Here is an 18,472-nt window from a genome sequence, read left to right as displayed (position 1 = left end):
TCTCTCTACATCTTTGCAAGGCAAGAATGAAAGGTGTGCTGACATACGATGCGCTATGTTGAAAAGGACCCAAGTTTGTTTGTGTGCGAGGTCATCATCCTTCGCAAGAAGGGGTTTCTCAGGCGCTGTAAGATGAAGGTCTGGCTCTGACATTCCTCTCAGCCAACAAGACGAAGACCAGCCTTAATGAAGCTGCTTTGGGACAAACGTCCCTCCCCACCCAGGCCCGACACAGATGCCTTCCAGTGCGGTGGGGACAGACAAGCAAGACGGCTGCCTGCGAGTCTGATATACCTTCCCCACCAGGACAGACGGCACCAATTGCTGCCCCAGGACGGACAACGGGACAGACAGCGCCGATGATGGCTGCCCCAGGACAGACGCTGAAACAGACAGCGTCGATGGCTGCCCCAGGACAGACACCGGACAGACAGCGCTGATCGCTGCCCCAAGAAGAACACTGAAACAAACAGCTCCGGGAAGAACACAATTATCACAAACTCTTCTAATCAGGCTCAGCCCAGCAATAAAGCAAAGGCTCAATGGAAGGGAAGTCTGCAGACTCGGTTCTGGACAAAATGAAAAGTAGTTCCCCACTGGCTTCCTCTTCAAAAAGCAAAACCCTTCAAAGAAACAGAGATAAGGAAGGAAAGGGACAGAGAACTGACAGAGGCAAAGGAAAGAAGACTTGGTTCCCCACAGATCTCTAGTCACGGGTGAGTCGCTCCCTTACACGTACAGTTCCAGCTTTAATGTCTGATCCTACGAGCACCTTACACTTACTTGATTAAGGGGGTGACGAGAGAGCACCAATCTGGAAGATGAGAGCATCCACTCTGGGGTCCTGATTAGCAATGGGGACTCTGGACGCAGGCAGCCCGGGCAGTAAATATGCGCACGACTCCGTCTCTGCACCAACAGGATCCAGGAGGAAACCAGGTGACCAAGAAGCCGCCAGGAGCCTCGCTCAGGTGGGGAGGCTGTGCATGACGCACCCGGTACGCAGGTACAACCCTCCAGCGACATCCCTCCTCTGAGACCCTGAATCTGCACACAAGCGCTGCTCCCGGGCTGTTTCAGAACTCTGGGTTCAGAAGCATGGGACGCCAGGTTCTCTTTCCACTCTGCCCTTACTGCACGGGGCCCCCGAGAGTCGAGCCTCAGTCTCCCCGTCCGTAAAACTGAATTAACAAGCCTACTTTGGAAGGCTTGCCAGGCAGAGTAAATGAGAACATACGAACAGGGATGCCTGGCCTGAGTGTCGCTGCTCTAAGAGCCTTTGTCACGGCGTGAGGTGGACTGAGTAACGGGCCCCCGAGACGCCCACTTCCAAGTCCCCGGAACCTGTGGACAGGTCGCCTCACGTGGCAAAGGGTATCACGGGTGGGATTAAGTACCTTGAAGCCAATCTGGGCGATCCAGGTGGGCCCACTGTAATCACAAGGGAACAGTAGAGTCCGGGTCAGAGGGAGGGCAATGTGACAGAAGGACAAAGACAGCCTGGGGGATGCCACGAGGCTGGCTCTGAAGAAGGAGGGGGGCCCAGGGCCAAGGAATGCTGGCCTCCAGAAACTTCCTGGAAAAGACAAGTAAACAGGCTCCCCCCTAGACCCTCTAGAAGGAACGCAGCCTAGTGGACATTTAAGGACCTCGGACCTCAAGAACTCCTATGCACCATGACTGGTTACGGCAGCCACAGGAAACGCGGGCACAATGCTCGGTGATGGGGGTGACCCACATCCTCTCTCCCAGTACACACACAGGATGTCTCTTTCCTGTGTCCAAGACATGGCTCTGCCGCTCCGGCTCAACGCTCGTCCGACGCGTACCCACCGGTGCCCATCACGCGCTAAGTGCTAGTGGCTTTGGGACACGTCTTACCCTTGCCCGTGAACCTCAGCCTCCTTCCCAACTACAACAGGGAGAGCGCCACTCTGATGGGTTCCTGGGTCAACGGAACAAGAGAATGGGTGTGAGTGCCCAGCACAGCGCTGGCAGAGGGCGGGCAGCTAATACACAGAGGCTCCGATTCCACACGGGTGGAAATGCACGTGGGTTGGTCACCACCGCCCTGCCCTCCAACTTGACAAAGACCCACAGGGGCCTCGACCTGACCTTGGTGCCTGCAGACAACCATCTCAGGATGCCACCTGGGGCCGTGGTGGCACTGGAGCCATCACAAGGTCCGTATGGAAGTTCCCGGAGTCAGAGCACCAGAGAACAAAGGGCACCAACGATGTCATCCACCCCGTCCCTCAGTACAACTCGGGACAAACTCCCAGAGGGCGTCCTCCCAGCCCTTCTCGGACACCAGCAAGCGTGCTGGCTCCAAAGCTACCTTCCGGAAATTTCTCCGCTCGGGCTCCCCACCCTGGATCTCCGGTTGAGAATTTAGTTTGTCTAACAGTCCCACAAAATGGGATGGCCTGGCAAGCAGGCTGCGGGCACGATCTTTGCAAACGTGGTGCAGAGAGCCCCCCGGTGTCTGCTGGCAGATGACCTCCAACCCGCAGACACACAGCCCAGGTACAGAGCGGGCAAGGTCCCGGACAGCAGAGAAGGCCCGGCGGGGAAGGGGGGCAGGAGGAGAGCACAACAGGAGCAAAGGCCCCAGATGCGTGGGAGTGTGGGGACGGGGACGGGGACAGGTGACCGGAGGGTGCGGAGGGCCGGGGCCCGGAGATACACAGGAAGACAAAGAGGCAGCCGCCCAAACTGAATGGTGCCCGGTGCCCGCCTCCCAGGCGAGGGAGGGAGCCACAGGGCCTTGAGAAGGGAAATAACCTCACGGAGAGAGGCCCCGGTGCGGGTTTCCTTTGGGACCAAGGGGCTCCTGGCAAGGCAGGCCCTCTCTCATCAGTTTCTCTACCTTTTTCCAGGATCTTCATTTCTAAACATCCTTCTGACTCAACTGTGACAGTGAAGAAGAGAGACAAAGACCCCAGCCCACACACCCACGCTCTTACACCCTCCGCCAGCAGCTGCCTGCGGGCCTGGGTCGGGGGGCAGGCCACACAGCTACGCAGCCCCTGAGACGGGGCTCGGGCCATACGGGGCTGGACAACGTCCCCCCAAAATTCCCCTCCACCTGACAGATGCCCAGGGAAGGAGGCCACGGGATGATGGAGCCGAGACTGGGGCGATGCAGTTCCCAGCCACGGGGGCACCACGGACCGCCAACAAGACGCCAGAAGCCACAAGAGGCAAGGCAGGCCTCTGCGGGGAGCGGAGCCCTGCCGACACCTCGATTTTTGGCTCCTGGCCCCCCGGAATTAAGAGAGAATAAATTTCCGGGTTTTTCTCAGCCGAGTTTATGGTAGTTTATTATGGAAGCCCCAGGAGACTAAGGCGGGGGGCCCTGTGGGCAGGGAATTCTAGGCCCACTCATGTCCGACGCGAACCGCTTCCTGCCTGGGTCTCCGTCCACGTGCGGCTTCTTCCAGCAGAGTCTCCCCGACAGAAACCTGAGACACGGAGATGAAACACCCCCGCTCCACATCGCTGACAACCCGGCCCTCTGTTTCGTACCATAAAACGGGTGTCAAAACTCATCAAACGGCACACCTACAACCTCTGCATCTTGCTGTTTACAAACGCTTCTCTCAAAAGGAAAAACACCTGGTAACCAGCGTGCAACTCAAGTCAGTAACAGGTGATACGCTCACCACAGTACTCAGAGGGCTGTGGACTGAGTCTGCAGTGGACTCTGAAATGCATCAAAAAAAGAAAGACAAAGAAAGACAAAGAAAGACAAGGAAGGGAGGGAGGGAGGGAGGGAGGGAGGGAGGAAGGAAGGAAGGAAGGAAATGAAAGAAAGAAGAAAGAAAAAAAGAAAGGAAGGAAGGAAGGAAGGAAGGAAGGAAGGAAGGAAGGAAGGAAGAAAGAAAGAAAATAATGGGGGGGGGGGGGGGACATACATGCAGGCAGTTAGATGTCCACAGTCAGTAGAATCCAGGTCGCAGGTGCACAAGCACTCACCGTAAAATCCTTTCCATTTCTGTGTTTGAAAATTTTAATACTAAAACACGGCAATAAATAGCTCACTCGTATAATATCCTTTGAAAGTTTGTAAATATCAACAACATGAAGAGCTTGGGTATTGATGCTTCACAATGGCCTCATAAGAACATTTTCATCGCGAATAACTAAGAAACGTGCGTCTTCATGATAACATCCGAATACACAAATGCCGGTTAGTTCCTCCCATGAAGCCCCCTCCACGGTCACGGCGCCCAGGGTGCTGGGCAGGACGCCCCCGCCACGGTCACGGCGTTGGAACAGGGTAAAAAGATGAACCTTTTAAAAGGATCCCCTTAATTCCCTTAAACCAAATACCACAAAGTTCAGCGGGACTCCTCTATCTTGGTTTAAAGTGTCGGCAGGGGGTGGTGCCAGGCCCTGGTGATGATCTGAGCGGAGCCTGCTCCTGAGTCAGCTCACAGCAGGCAGGCCCTCGACGTGTAACGTGCGTGTGCAACACGAGAACCTAAGTTCAGAAGGGGCACTTGAAGGCATTCTCAGAAGTACCGAAACTTCCACAGAAGTTGAAGAAAGCCGGTCTCGGGTATTTGCCCTGTGCAAATGGAATAAAATCTCCCCCCCCCTCCCCCGCCCCACCCCTTCCCCAACGGAGGAACCAAGAAGCCTCCCTGGCCTCCTGTATATCAGACAAGGTCAATCTCTGTACAAAATAACGCTCTGTAATAGTAACAGCATCCCCCCAGAGTCTGACTGCTCAAAAGCAAGGCTGTAATTTAAACCCGGTTCATCGGTCCAAGGAAAGCGTCATATGATGTCACATCTCGGTCATTAGTAGTAGCTGGACCACTTTAAGAGTCAATGAATAGAGGCCAGGGTCAAGATCATAAACAGATTTTAAAAGGTTGTGTGGGCTGAAAACAGCGTGCAGGATGAAAGGTAATTGCCAAGAGGAAGCCCTACTGACTTCTCCGGAGATCATTTCCCCTAAGGAGGGACCTGCATACCAGCAGCAACACACAGGCTCTCAGGAAGAGGCGTGGGTTTGAAAGCCAGCAACCTGGGCGGATCACCCAGCTTCTCTTTATAGCCAAGTGACCTAAGCAAGCTTCTCAACTGGCCCCAGCCTCAGTTTCCTCATCTGGGAGCGCGACACCAGCACCTACCCCACGGGGGTCGTAGCAAGGTTTCAATGAAACGACACTTGGAAGCAGCTGGCACAGTGCCTAACACACCCCAAACACTCAACGCTACCCTCCTCTCTCTCTCCATGCAGGGCCCCTTACCCACAGCAAAGTTAATTAGAATTAAGAGAATATGACGGATGCCTGGAATTTACCCAGAAATCAAACAATCACCCTACCAAAAACAGGATGGTTTTACTATAACGTTCCAAGTCCCTAGGGTTATAATCTCTACAGAGAGACTTATAAAACCACCACTTCCTGTCCAACTGTAAAAATAGAAGGGCAGCGTTTGTCAAAGACCCTGGATCCAACTAATGTACTAATTTCCTCCACAGAAGGAGCCAGCGCATCTTAGCTTGTGGCCACGGGGAGGAAATCGGGCCTGATTAGGAGGGCTCAGGATGCAGGGTGTGGGGGCGGGGGGCACAGCAGTTGTCTGGGCCAGAGTTAAAAGCCAGTGTGGACTGGAGCCACAGCCGCACAGATGAGGGCACCGAGGCAGACTGGCGAGGGTGCTCAGGGTGAGGCAACAGAACCCAACGCAGAAGGCGAGGGGCAGGACAGGGGTCACCGTCCTGAAGTGCTGGGACAGTGAGGACAGAAGCTCAGAGGAGGCCCGCAAAGCTCCATCATACACTGGAGACACGCCCGGGCACTGCACCTACGTTCACCTACGTAGCCCCACAGCAACCCCTAAGTACGTGTGCTGCTGCCATACCCATTTTACAGATGGGCATGCGGAGGCACCCTGACTTGCCCAAGGTCTCCTGGCTGCAAAGGAGCAGAGCCAGGACTGGAACCCAAGCAGTTTGGCTCCAGAGGTCTTGCTCTTAGTAAGGACGGAGGATTTCCCCAACAGAAGCAACAGGAGACGACGGTTTCGAGGAAAACGGACTGAAAGGCAGCCTCCAGGTCTGACCATGAGAAGGGAGAGCTCCAGGCACAGGCTGGGAGCTGCAAGGTGGGCTTGGGGGGTGGGGTAAGGCTGGAGACCCAGGTGACGAAGAGAAGCAGACGCCCGCCGTGCTGGGGGTGCCAGGGTGTGTGGGGTCCACGGCGATCGGGAACCGCGCGCTCTGCTCCAGAACGCACGCAAAGAGGCAGCTTCGACCACCCCTGCCACGGTTAGCGATCGGCAGCATTAACAAAGGACCTACAATCCCTTCCTCCTTCCTGAGCCCCGCGGAGGCAAAAAAAAAAAAAACACACTCATACGCTATAACCACTTGATTACAGGCCACAATATGTTATGATTCGACTACGCTGCTTATTATGGTATGAGAACATAAACGAATCGTTTCAATTACAGCTAATGTCACAGACGAAGAAAGGAATCCCTTTCAATCGTGGGGAACAGCTGTAAAAGTTAAACACCCATTTCCTTCAGGAAGATCACTTGAGATCATCTTTTACGTGCAAACATTTACTACCACACGTACCCCCAATCTCTAAGCTCATGTATTTTGTCATCTTTTGTTGAGTGTTTTGTGTGTCCACTCATTTCAACAATGTCACGGTATTAGCTAGTTGGGGCGGGGGGGGGGGGGGGGGACCTTAAGGGAGCTCGTAGAAGCGCCATAAATGTGAGCTAAAATTAAAACCCTTGTGTTTTATAAAATATGACAAAAGTCAAACTCAGGCGGGCGTAAAGGAAGTTATGTTTCAACCTGACTGGAAGTCAGCGGCTTTCCTCTGCAAACAGAAGCAGCTCAGGCTCAAATCTGTCAACAGTTTTTAAATCAAAGGCCTCCATTTCTGCCTCAAACACTAAGTCAATTACAGTTCTAATCCGAAAAAGGTATTTAATGAGCCTTTATTTAAACTCACAGATATTTTTTCCAAATACTGAATTAGCTGCTTAATCCTCTCTACATCTCCACCACAGAGGCAGACGGTTGGAGCCTCAAAGAGGCTGGCCTGGGGCCATGACGAGGGTCCCTGGTCACCAGGGCGGGGCCAGGCAGGCCCTCGGTATCATAATCCCACCCCCACCCCGCCCCAGGTGGGCAGCCAGAGGAAGCCCAAGATAAAGGAGGCACCTGGCTACACACTGAACCCGCTGGCGGAGATTCAGGAAAATTCCAACGTGTTAGGGAAACTCTCTAGCGACCCACCACACCCCCCGCCCCCAAAGCAGCAGCAGACCTTTGTGAACAGTCCCCCTCGTCCCCCACATACCCTGGAGGCCCTCAATCTGCAGGGTTCCCACGGGTCGCTGGTTTGAGGGCAGTTCAGAATTCAGGACACAGAGAATGGACACTGGGAATGGTGGCTAGGTCCACGGCCAGCCCCGAGGCCTCTCCGGCTCACGACAAAGCGGATACACTCCGCTCCTGGAAGAAGACAGACCTCAGGAAGCCGTGCCATGGCACGCCAGCAAATCCACAACGCGAGGGCCCTGAGGAGGGACCCAGGCGTCCTGCAGCTCCGATCTCGGCACCCTCTTCCCAGGGTGACTCGTCCTGCCCTCCTTCTCCACGTGGCCCCAACGTCCCCACGGCACACACACTTCAGGGCGCACTTGAGCCCTTTGGCTGCGCTGACGGCACGGCCAACCTTTTCTAATAACTTTTCATCAAAACACGAGGGACTCTGACAGAGGGCAGAGTGTCCACCAGGGACCGGAGACTTCCTGGAGCATCACCTGGTCTCGTAGAAAACGTCACCCCTGAAGTTTGCAGCATCTGGAAAGCTACATGTCCTCTCTCCCTACGGCTGCTGTAGCAAACTCCCATAGACTCGGAGGCTTAAAACGACGCTGCGGTTCTGGAGGTCCTAAGTCAGACATGGGTGTCGTGGGGCTACGCTCCTATCTGAAGGCTCCAGGGGACAACCCATCCCCTGCCTTTTCCAACAGCTTTTAGAGGCCACACAGCCCCTTCCCCCAACATCAAAGCCAGCAGCATCACATCTGATACGATCATTCTTCCCAAGTTACACCTCCCTCTCAGACTCTTCCTCTTCTACGTTTAAGGAGCCTCGTGATTATACCGGGCCCATGTGATAATCCAGGATAATCCCCGCTATTCAAGGTTCTTAACCATAATCACACCTACAAAGTCCCTTGTGCCATACAAGGTAACATAATTGCAGGTGCTGGGGATTAGAGAACACACGTCTTTGGGGGACGTTATTCTGCCCACCCCAATAGGGAAAGATGAGGCCGACTAACCCTAATGTTTAAAAACGCATCTCAACATAGGCTCTGGGATGGTCCCTACAGCACCGTTTACGAAGGGAAAATGGGGACCAGGCCAAGCAGCACTGAACAGAAGTCCAGGTAAACAGGTGATGGCACAGCCATACGTGACATACATCCCTTAAAAAAGAAAGAGATCTGTACATCCCGAGGTGCAGGGACATCCAAACACACTGGGAAGGGAAAAAGTGAAGAATTACCCCTCCCTCACACCAATTAACTCAAAACAGACCTAAATGTAACAGGCAGAGCCACTAAACTTACAGGAAAACATAGGAGTCAATCTCCAGGACTTTAGATTAGGCAGTGATTTCTTCAACAGGACGCCAAGAGCCCACACAACCAAATAAAAAATAACTAAATCAGACTTCCTTAAAAACTTCTGTACATCCAAGAACACTATAAAAAGACAACCTATAAAATGGGAGAATATATTTGCAAATCATATATCTGATAAGACTGTAGTGACCCACAATATACCAAGAATTATTACAACTCAAAAAAAAAAAGACAAATGACCCAATTAAAATACGGGCAGAAGATCTGAACAGGCCCTTGTCCTAAGAAGGGATACAAATGGCCAATAAATACATGAAAAAGTGCTCAACAGCAGTGATCATTAGGGAACTGCAAATCAAAACCACCATGAGACAGCACACTTCATACCCCTTAAGACAGCTATAATCAGAAAGACGGACAATGACAAGCATTAGCGACAATGACAAGCATTAGTGACAATGACAAGCGTTAGCGACAATGACAAGCATTAGCGAGGATGTTGGAGAAGTGTGACCCCTTGTGCGTTGCTGGTGACAAGTGGTTCACAAGAGCCACAATGTGTCCGTTCATGAATGAATGTCTTAGCAAATGCGAGCTCTCCCACCTTCTCCCCCATTCTCTATGAATTTAGTCCTAAAAAGGGACTGACATACGCCACAACGTGGATGAACCTTGAAAGCACTGCGCTCAGGGAAAGAAGCGAGCCACAAAAGACCACGTATTCGATGATTCCATTTCTACAAAGCGTCCAGAATAAGCAACTCCGGAGAGACAGAAATTAAAGTTTGCCAGGGCCTGAGAGGAGGGAGAAACTGAGAGTATCTGCTAATGGGTACAGAGTTCTCTTTGGTGGGGGGAGATGGGACAAAAACGTTCTGGAATCAGACAGTGGTGCTGAAACCATCTATGAATAGGCACAACCCTGTGAATACACTAAAAATCACTGAAAAGTATGCTTTAAGGAGCTCAACTTTATGGCATGCAAATCATATTTCAACAGAGCTGCTGTTTTCTAAAAGTTATAAAAAATTATGTATCAGATTCCACGGGCGGAGAAAATTTCTGGAACGATCTCCAAGAAATGCAACAGTGGTTCCCTCTGGGGATCTGGGTGAGGGCGGTTCTTTAACGTTCTATCTCCCATGCCACCTGGTTTTTTTCTGCAGTGAGTCCACAATAGTCCCAGGATGGAGAACGGATTTAAAATCTTCCCAGAGGGCAGTACTCAGAATGAGACCCCGGCAGTGCCCCCGCCACCCGCCCACGCAAGGCGAGCTCGCACCCAGCGGCCCAAGTCGTGCTCGCTGCGAGGCCCTCTTTGTGCGCCACCGAGAAGCACAGTGAGGCGCTCACCTCCCTGGTCACCTTTCAGAAGGTCTCAGGACGCTCACGACACCCCCACAGTCATATTCTCATGAATCCTAAGGTGGTGAATAATTACAAAAACCTTCAGCGAAATGTGCGATAAGCTTCTTTTTCCTAATCACAGACGGACCCGTCAGAGGCGATGGTCACGATTTCCCAGAGCCCATCTGTGCAAGACGTTCAACTTCTACCCACCCGACCTCGGGGCTCCTCCAGACCTCAACGCGTACAACGTATTCACAGCCGAGAGCACGAACGTCCTATCATGAATGACGGCCGTGGCGAGCTGGTGCGTCTTTCCAATCAGACCTTCCGAGGCGGCGTCTCTGTGAGGAACGTGGCCCCAATCCCATCATCACATTGTTCCCGTGGGAAAACCAGCCGAGGCTTCCCGGAACTCAGTGTGAGGGAGAGTGGGCTGGAGTCTCGGGGGGTGCTCGTTTCTCCTGAAGGCAGAGGCTGGAGGGCAGCTGGGTTAGACCAGAAAGAGAAAGGAAGTGGATGGAGACGTGAGAACATTCTGGAAGAACTCTGAGTATTTTCAAGGGCTCGAGAGGCTGCATTTCAACACACGCGATTTTCCTGGGCGGACGTCATTCCTAGAATCCATCACATGAACTACAAGTACCAGGAGAGGGAAACTGAGGCGGAGAGAAACACACAGAGGCCCACAGAGAACAAAATCCCGTCAGGGACAAACAGCAGACGTGTTTTCATGGGTAACAAGGAAGAGTTGATAGAAAGGATTTTCAGGGAGGAAAAGCGGTTTGAAATAAGGAGAAAAGAAGTGGCTGAGGTCATTGGCTACAGATTTGCAGCAAGGGTAACACAGAACGACGTCACAGAGAAGTCAAGAAACGGGGAATAAGGCTACGCGTGTTTAGAGGAGCCACTGAGGGGGCAACAGCGTGGGAGGGGCAGTCGGGCATCTCCAGGGGCATCGCCCCCCCCCCCACACACACACAAGCTCTCAGATACACAAAGGTTCACACACACACACAGGCTCAGACACACAGTCTCACACACAGACAGAGGTTCTCAGAGACACGGACTGGCACACACACACAGGCTCTCTCACACTCGCAGATGCACACACACACAGACACAGATTCTCACACACTGGCTCACCCACACCCACAGGCGCACACAGTCACTCTCACATACACACACACAGACACACGGGGCCCACGACCTCCCAGGACCTGAACGAGCCTACAGCTGCACGTTGAGCGTGTGTCCTCCTTGGACAGAGCCACACCCTTCGTGTGCCGGGCAGGCCTCACCGCCACAAAGCAGCCCCCGGAGGGCACGCCTTCTGCTCCCCTCGACAATGGGGCTGAGGCCTGGGCAGGCGGGGCACCCGGCCCACCGTCACACACACGGGCGGAGCGGAGATTCGGTGGCAGGCCTGCCTCCACAGCGGGGACTCAGTCCTGCCTCCGCAGAGGCGCCCGGCCATCACCCCACCTGTCACCTTGCGAACAGGTGAGACAACCAGCTCACGACCAAAACCTCGTTTGAACGAGGCAGGGCCCGCGGAAGGGCCAGCGCAGACCTCGACCCTCACTGTGGCATCAGTGGTTAAATGCGGATCACGACTGCCTGGGATGGCGCTGAGCTGGGCACGCCCACCCCGCGGCCCTGGCACTCGGTGCACACCAGCCGCAGCAGGCCGCTCAGCGCTGCACCAGCAGCGGACTCCAATCTCCCTAATGGTACCGTGGTCCCTGGTGAGTTGGAGAAGCCTCAGTCTCATCTGGACAGCAGGGAACATTCTGGCATGGGGCAGTGGGGGAGCAGGGGGCTCCTTTGGGACAGCGCTTAGAGTTCCCGGCACAGAGAAGGCCAACAAATGTTCCCTGACACCAGCATCCGCTCCATCGCGTCTTGGTTCCCGTTTTCATTAGTTCCCCAAAGTCAGAACCTCTGGGATGAGACCAGACGCTGCTCCTTTCACCGAATCAGAACGGCCCCATGTCCCTGCCAGCACCTCTGTGCTGTGCTGTGCTCCGACCCCGCCTTCCCTAAGGCTTTGCAGCCCCAGGAGAAGATCCCCACCCCGGACAGCCTCCTGGAGGAACAGGCGCCTGTGACTCCTGAGGAAGCAGTCGGGGCCTCGGAGGGCTGGGCCAAATCAGGACCCCACCCAGGCAGGGGTTGCTCGGGGCCCAGGCACCCAGGGGCAGCCTGAGAGGGGAAAGGTGCAAGTCTGGGCCCTGGTGGCCTCTCTACTGAAGCCTTTCCTGGGGTCATGACACCCGGGACTTCACAGGAGGGGGCGGGGGCTGCCACCCGGGCCACATTCCATCCTGTGAGGCCCAGGTGGGGGCAGCGGGGCCCAGCCTGGCCTGCGCTGTGGGGGCAGCACCCCTCACATCTCATCTGGGGCCACTGGAGCAGCGGCCAAGTCCTCGAATGCACAAGGCAGGTGGAGGCCCAAGACAAAGGGACCCAGGGCATCACAGGCCTGCTCTCGGAGAGGGGGGCCGGTGGTTAGGAAGGGATACCTGTGACAGCAACCTCCCAGGTGGAGGTGGACAGGTGCCGCCCCCACTCACCATGGACACACCACCCCCCTTCTCTCCTCTCCAGTGGGGGGGGGGGGGGGGGCTGCAGCCCCTCACCCACCACCACCCCCCTTGCAGCTCCTCCCACCGGCAGCTCCCACCGGGCCCACAACCAAACTCCAGGACAAAGGAAGGCGAGGCCTGGGCGGCCTGCTCATCGGTCTCTGTGGCCTTGCTCACACAGCACATCACACAGAGTCGGGGCCCAAGTACTCAACAACCAATCAGCCATGCAACCGATCAAATGTCCTGGCCCAAACTGCAGTGGCGTGGGCCACCGGCCACAGCCTCAGACGCCTTGCGTGCCACCTGCCCAGCGGCTTTTAACCTCAGGTACTCAGAGAAAGGTGGTCTGAGACCTCCCAGTTCTCTCCCCCAGCCAACTGTGGCTTCATTCGGGAGCCAGGCGGCCGAGACCAAAGCAGAGGCTCACACGCTGCCCCGAGTCACCTCCCATCCTGCCAGAAAGACCGCGGGCCAGAGCTGCCGGTGCACAGCCCAGGCTCCGAACACGGCCGGTCCTCCTGCCGTACAGCCGGGGGGCGCTGGGGGCTTGCAGAGGCCAGCTCTCTGGCCCCCACCCGGCCCGGGATGCACCCGGGGAGTGGGCCGCCCGGAGACGCGCACACTCCCTTGGCAAACCCAGGACACCACGAACATCCGCCCGAGCGTGCAGCCCGGCTTCGGACATTCAAGCGGTGCCTTTCTTCAGAGACTGGAAGCGCGGACCGGCCGGCACAAGCGGACAGCCAGCCGTTCCTCGGGGCTGTGTCAGCGCTGGTTCCCGGCTGAGCAGACCCGACAGGCCTCTCGGGAGGCCCACAGAGCAGGACAGCAGGCACTCGGCCTCAGAGGGATGGGGACAGATGGGAGAATCCCATTACAAAGCAGGCAAGCCGCTGGCTGCTTAGAGGAGAAATACTTTCCTCACTGAGCCAGGTTCCGAGGAAAGGATCCACGTGGAGAAAGGGCCCACAGGGCTCTGCCTAGGGGCACCAGGGCCCTGGGCCACTCCAAGCCGCCACACCTCTCCCGGCACCCTCCCCCCCCCCTGCGGGGCTCCGAAATGCTAAGACACCAGGGCTCACACGTGGGAAACCGCCTCTCCAGACCTCCCTACGGTTTTATTGGCTGGAGAGAAAGTTTGTTTGGCAGACTCGACAAAACAGTTCCAAATGGGCATCAAGACGTTTATGAGGCCCCGGGAACCTCCAACCACAGGCGTGTAAGCGGAACACTCCTTCGTCCTGCCCCGAAGCTGCAGGCCTCCCTGGTGGTCTCCGGAGAGAGGCACCCGAACAGCAGCCCCAGGGTAGCGAGGCGTTTCTGGTGAAAGGGCTGTGATACGGCAGCCTGGTCCTGGTTTGCTTTCCCTACCGGGAAGGTCCAAGCGCCCCCCAGGGCCCCCCCCCCCCCACCCGAGATGCTGCCCCACTCCCACCCCAGGGCATGTAATCAAGAGCCCCAGTCACAAGCAGACTTCCCACATAAGAAATCCAAACAAATCAGGAAGGGCCGCGAAGCAGGCCACACTCGGCTCCGGCATAAACACACAGGCAGACCCGTGCTAAGTAAAACGTGGTGCTCGAGATCAGGGTTCCTAATTACCTGCCAGATTAATGGGCTGTCTTTCAGGCCCCCACCTCTTCCTCCCCAAAGCCTACCTTCAAATACACCTCTGCACTTGTGAGAATCACTTTCCCTGGAGCTATAAATATGCTTCCCCGAGTTTGTGGCCACAGGTGACTCAAGAGAAAAGCCTCTGTCCACCCAGTAACGGGCACCAGGGGTCTGGCCTTGGCTCGGGGCAACCGGGGTCGGGGTGTGGCATGGGTGGTGGCTCGCTGAGCTCCTATACCCACCAAGAGACCTCATTTGAGCCGTTTTCAGGAAAACATGCTACTTCCGCTGCAGAGATCTACTTAGCAACATCAGACATGCTCACGGGTGCCCTGAACGGCTGGCTCCTCCAGAACCACCCACACCTGCCCTTTGCTGACTCCAAGTCCAAAGCCCTGGGAGGTCTTCACCCAACCAAGGGTCCGACTGTGGCTCCAGATAGAAATGGCTAGCCAGTAACTCCAGGAACCAGACTCCATTTTCACACACAGATCCCAATGCCACCAAACGTCAACGAACAGGGCAGAGGGACGTGCTCACACGCCAAGACTCCTTTTAATACCAAGGACGACAAGAACGACGACGGTAACTGGGACGGCAGGAATCATCTGGGAGGTACTGACCGCGTGCCAGTGTTCTGGGATCACTTGTTTTTCTTAACTTATCCTAAGGACACTGCAAGACAGGTATCAACGCTACCTGTTGATAAAACGGAGGCTCAGAGAAACGGCACTAGATCTGGGGGTGGGGGGGGCTGCCACACTCACACCCACATAAGCTCCGCCTACCCCCGTCACACCTGTCTCCAGACCTCAGACAGGTGTCTGCACCCGCCCATCACCCCTGCAGGCGAGGGAGCTGCTCCCACCCCCCACGTCCCCACTGCCTGGCAAAAGGGCACCGCTCCTCTAACGTGCGTGGTGAGTGAATGGCTGAGGGGACGGAGCGGTGACGGAAGGACTCCACACTGCCCAGAAGGTCCGTTCCCCAGGGTTCCGCACCGCATCCAAAGAACCAACGGTTCTCCCGGACCAAACGACTCCACTGGCCTTCCTGGCTTCCTGCAACAGCAAGCATTAAACACACAACGAAGTCCCAGTGGCGTTACAAGTGCCCCAGGGAAGCCTTCCAAGCTTGGTTTCCTGAACTATTTCCAGTTATAAAAGGTCCCTTGAGAGATCTCTTGGTGCCAACTTTTCTCTGCTCCCTGCAGTAACCGCGTTTCTCAACGCCAGCAACATGCACAAGTTAAAGCAGATCTAAGCGGGACCGTCCAGAAGCACGTGGCCAGAGGGCCGGGTAACAGCCGTTCAGACACTTCTCAAACTCATCCGAGGGAGGCTTCTCCAAAGTCCTCTTCAAGTGGGCACCAGGGGCCAGATGTCCACCGCTCATACTCTAACTCCACACTAGAGTTCTTCCGGAAGCTTTGCAAACTTCCTGTACCTTTCTGAAGCAGCGGGAAATAAACCAGGAACGAGAGTTCTTCCTCCTCCTTCCCTCAGAGCTGCGGGAAGGGGGCAGGAGCCCCAGAACAGGCGCCCCACTCAGGAACCCTCGGCAAATGCCCTCCAAGAATGCGCCCAGGAAAGAAACTCCTTGGAATGAGTCTCACCAGGGGGCCGAGAACCTGTCTGGCTCCTCTGCCTTCCTTCACCTGCTCAGAATCAGCGGGGGAGACGGAAAGCCTGGAGATTTCATTCCCAGAAGAAGGAAGGAAAAGCAGCAAACAGGCCCCTGAGAGACAGACACACTCACACCGGGTGACGAGTGCCCCCAGGCCTGCCACTTCCCCCCAGCGTGCGCTCCCCGTTAAGAAACACTATTTTACCAGCAGACTCAAAGAGTGCACTCTTTAGCCAGAAGGATCCAGGTTCTCCATCCCATTCCAGCATCCTGCCTACAGCCCCGGCTTCTCCGGCGTGGGCCTGCGGCGGCCCGGCATCACCAGCTTCCTGAGCCAGCGGCCGTGGAGCGGGGCCCGGGAACCCCATCCCGGCAGCTCCCACCGCTGCTGCCAGCGGCATTTGGGATGCGGAGGCAGAGCCTGGTGACACACTGGGGAGCCACTTCCTCTCGGCTGAGCTCTGCAGAATGAATGACTGGTGGGAAGCCGCCAGCAGCGAAGGGTTCAAAGGGGAAAGGGGGGAAAAGAAGCACACAGGAGACTCCAGCTTCGGGCACGGACGTGGGGACGGGCCGGCCCAACAGAGCAGTGAGGGTTACAGCCTTGGGCCAACGCTCCGCTCTCCGCAGCCGGCGGCGGGCGTGGGCTGGGGGCCAGCGGGCCCTGCCCTGCCCTGCCCACTCGCGGCCGGCACGCCTGGAAAACCAAGCTCTGTCCTACTTCCACCCAGACGTGGACGTGCACCCGACCGCTAAAGCACCACCCCGCCCCCGAGACGCCCCTAAAAGTTCACCCGACACCGTGAGAACAAACGGAAGCATGAGCTGAGTCCACGAGAGTCCACCCCAGCCGAGGGCCAATGCCCCTGCATCATGGAGGTGCAAACACATCACCTCTGGTCACAGCCCCTCGTGGCCCTGCACCCGGACGATGCCTTCCCACTGGGTCCAGCAGCGGTCTTCACCCCTCCCTCTGACGGGCAAGGGGGAGCTGACCTAGCCCAGCCCAGCCAGCCACAGGGAACTCCCCAGGGAGCAGGGGACTCGGGAGCCAGCGACTCGGCAGCCTGCTACTCGGGAGCCTCAGGGCTAGCTCACGAGAGGGGACAATGCAAGTGCCGCCAGATGCAGGTGACTCTGTAACGACTAAACTCATCACAAATGGGCTACATAAAGGTCTGCAGACTACTCTGCATAAAAGCTGCATGAAGCGGCCCCAGCACAGGCCCAGGCCTGACCACAGGCTTCCCCGGGGAACATGACGGTCCCTGTAGCTGTGGTGGCCCAGAGTGCCATCAGGAATCCCTCTGACGAGGCAGCCCGGCCTAAGGGAGGGTCTCGGGGAAAAGGAGCAGGAGAAAAGGAGCTGCCTGTTCCCGGGCCCGCAGAGGGGACTCCCCCTCATAGACCCAGCCTGACCTAGGGATGCTGTGCAGGACGGTGCCCTTCCTTGCCTCTGCCACAGGGGACACCCTGCAGGTGCACCACGGACCAGAGAGAATAACGAAGCTGCCACTGTTTCCTTTCCCTCCTCCCTCCACACAGGGGGGGGCCATGCACAAAATGTAAGGGTGAGGGGTTCACGGAGCGACCCGGAGCCTCTCAAACCACGACGTGTCCGCCAATCACGTGGGGACCCAAATGCGCTTGTGATTCAGTCACGCAGCCTGCATTTCCAGCATGCTCCCAGGGGACACTGGTCTTCCAGTCACACTGTGAGATGCACCCCCGCTTCCCAAATTAACAATTCCGGGTGGATGAAAGGGGGCTCCTGTACAGAACAAACTGCTAAGGGCGCTCATAAAATAGACTCGCAGGAGTGCTCGGATATATCCGTACTGTTGATGTGATTCCCCAGGCGCTAAAAGGTAAACAGCATTACGCTCGGTTTTAAAAATTAGACTGTGGAAAGGGGCTCTAACAACAAGAAAACTAATTTAAAGGAACAAAGGCTGCCCACAAGGCCTGCAGAAAATTAACGGGCAAACTCCACTTGCACCAGGAAAGCTAGGGCAGGCTGGCAGAGCTAAAAATAGAGGCTGAACAGAGGGCGTCATGCGGGCTGGCGAATATTCTGCAGCTCCTCTAAGCCGCCACGGCCGCCCTCCCAACAGGCGGCTGGGGCGGGGGGCGTTCTCAGGAGTCCTCGGAGGGCCGGAGGCTTATGCGGTCTGGACACCTGGACGCTGTCCTTCCAGAAGGAGGTAGAGAGCTAGTAGGCCCCCCGTCGGCCTGCACTCACGGATTTTCCCCACCTGTCTTGGTCCTCCCCGGCCCTGCCCGCTGGACTCCTCCAGGGGCCTCTTCCAGACCACGTTCCTTAAACACGAAAGGCCTGGAAAAGTTCATTTACTTAGCATAACTTCCTCCAAAACGGTGAAGTACATACAACACCAGGGGGACGCTTAGCCACCTGGGTGAGCTCCACTTACCTAGGGGCCCAAGCCCCAAAACGCGGTGCTTTCCAGCAGAACTGAACCACCACCACCTTGCAAGCCCCCGGTCTGTCTCTAGGGCAAGGGTCAAGGCACTGTTTCCGCAGGAGGCCAGATGCAAAAGCAGCCGGAGGGAAGGCATGAGCAGAGGTGTGTGTCCGTTTCAATAAAGCTTTATTTACACAAACAGGGGTGGAGGGCCGGGTTCGGTCTGAG

The 18,472-nt window shown here is 56.1% G+C and overlaps 1 protein-coding gene across 6 annotated transcripts in view; it reads right to left on the bottom strand.

The window, feature by feature from the left end:
- The window catches only part of AGAP1 (ArfGAP with GTPase domain, ankyrin repeat and PH domain 1), a 541,118-nt gene that overhangs the window by 474,661 nt on the left and 47,985 nt on the right, over positions 1 to 18,472 (bottom strand). Inside the window, exon 1 of one of the 6 annotated variants that reach the window (XM_053216002.1) lies at positions 7,344 to 7,426. The exons of the other annotated variants lie outside the window; for them this stretch is intronic. The gene's annotated coding sequence lies outside the window, so the exon portion shown is untranslated. Of the gene's footprint in view, positions 1 to 7,343; positions 7,427 to 18,472 lie in introns of those variants that run through there. 6 annotated transcript variants of the gene reach the window in all.

Source organism: Acinonyx jubatus, chromosome C1 (genome assembly GCF_027475565.1).
Source record: "Acinonyx jubatus isolate Ajub_Pintada_27869175 chromosome C1, VMU_Ajub_asm_v1.0, whole genome shotgun sequence".
NCBI classification, from domain to species: Eukaryota; Metazoa; Chordata; class Mammalia; order Carnivora; family Felidae; genus Acinonyx; species Acinonyx jubatus.
This window is presented reverse-complemented; position numbering and strand designations above follow the sequence as displayed.